This window comes from Notothenia coriiceps, unplaced genomic scaffold (genome assembly GCF_000735185.1).
Source record: "Notothenia coriiceps isolate Sejong01 unplaced genomic scaffold, NC01 NC01_scaffold00011119, whole genome shotgun sequence".
Lineage (NCBI taxonomy): Eukaryota > Metazoa > Chordata > Actinopteri > Perciformes > Nototheniidae > Notothenia > Notothenia coriiceps.
The window spans coordinates 10,930-12,735 of record NW_011343820.1 but is presented as its reverse complement, the minus strand read 5'-3'; the positions used below and the strand labels follow the sequence as shown (position 1 = coordinate 12,735).

Sequence of the window (1,806 nt, the reverse complement as noted above, 5' to 3'; positions counted from 1 at the left end):
TGTGGGGGGGGGTTATCGCAGCCTGCTCCTCTGCCTGCCTGCCGCTGCGCTCTGCCTCTATCCACACAACTTTTCCCCGCCTTTCAGAGACTTATTGCTGGGTCAAACTCTAAGTTACAAACTGTACACATTGCATTCTTTCTAATTAGCCAAAATATGAACGGAATAAGTAGCAAGCATCGTAACAAACAGAGTAAANATAATTTGTGACCAAACCGTTTGAGACCCACTGAGATAACTTAGACTAAAGTTAACTATCTAAACACTCAGAGAGTCCTTTAGCTCACCTGAGCCTCTCTGAGAGGCTCAGGTGAGCTAAAGGACTCTCTGAGTGTTTAGATAGTTAACTTTAGTCTAAGTTATCTCAGTGGGTCTCAAACGGTTTGGTCACAAATTATTCAAAAGATTATTTCCGAGGCACACCTTGATATGACCATTATAGTTAAAAAATAAGAGAATAAAGGAAAAACAGTTATGAAATACTATATGGTAGTAAAACAAGAATACAGTTTGAAAGGGGAGTGATTTGTAAAATATCCATAAAGAAAAAGAACATCTGCTTACAGTTGTGTTTCATCTGGGTGTTGAGAGATGTATCCATAGATCTCTTAATGTTGCTCTCAAAGTGCACCAGATTGATGCTTTTAACTTCAATATTTAAAAATTCTTCCCGGGGGATCATCCCCCCGGACCCCCCTAGAGGAGGTGAGGTCCGCTCCCCACTCGTAAAAAATAGCACTTTACCCCTGCCTATATACCGTGAGCTGATTATCGAGCCTTCATTGTAACAGTCGCGGGTGTTCTGTGTGCTTGCGTGTGGAGAGTGCTTTTGTGCGTGCTCTATAGTGCCCGTAATAGTGTTCACTGGAGTCCAGCACCTCAGCACCCCCACTCAAAATACCTTCCCGCGCCTCTGGCAACAGAGCATATTTAAGAACATCAAAGTGTGTATGTGGACAAAGTTAAAAAAGACTACCGACATAACAAAAAGGAGAGTCAAATTAGCATGATTAATAACCATAAAACCTTGCTGCAGGACTTTTCAGCACTGCAGCAGCGAGTCCTAAAAACCTGGAATTAGCTCCAGCTGGTGACAAAAGATTTGAAACCAAGCCAATGCATAATTTAAGATTTCAAAATCCGATGTTATTTTAGCTACCTATACTTACCTAAGGACCGCAAGGGTAAGTTAGAGCATTTAATGTGCCCCCATTTTGATCATAATGTTCTCTTTTTTCCATTCAGCAGATGAAATTCCATTATACCATTAACTTAAAGTGGACCTATTATGCTATATTTGAAAAATATATTGTAGGGCCATACCTATACAAAACATGTCTATGTTTTTTGCTTAAAATACCAAACAGATCACCCATTGTAGCCATGCCTCATACTGCTCATAGGCCTACCCCTCTATTCCAGCCCTGTGCCAAACAGGCTGATTCTGCTTTAAAGGTCCCATGTCATGCTTTTCCGGTTATTACCCGTCCCCTTGTGTGTTATGTAGCGTTTTCTGCATGTAAACGGTCTGCAAAGTCACAAACCCTCAAAGTAAAACTCTAACACAGAAAATAACTGTCTATGCTGCCCCAGAACGCCTCGATGGAGATTACTCTTGACCGAACCAAGTCCGCGTTTCGCTGCATTCCTCTCCAGTTATAACGCCGCACTCCGCTGCCGGGACGGCAGAGCTAGCCCCCTGCGGCTCCGTTAGCTCCGGCGGCGGACTCCGGCGGCCACCACTGGGATAATTGGGTCCCCTTTAAACATTTGCTCCAGTTTAGCTTTATGGGCGTCATATAGAGT

The 1,806-nt window shown here is 43.2% G+C and overlaps 1 protein-coding gene across 1 annotated transcript in view; it reads right to left on the bottom strand.

The window, feature by feature from the left end:
- klhl36 (kelch-like family member 36) overlaps window positions 1–1,806 on the bottom strand; it is a gene marked incomplete at its 3' end in the record, with an annotated part of 15,195 nt that overhangs the window by 2,485 nt on the left and 10,904 nt on the right. The gene's annotated exons all lie outside the window — the stretch shown is intronic.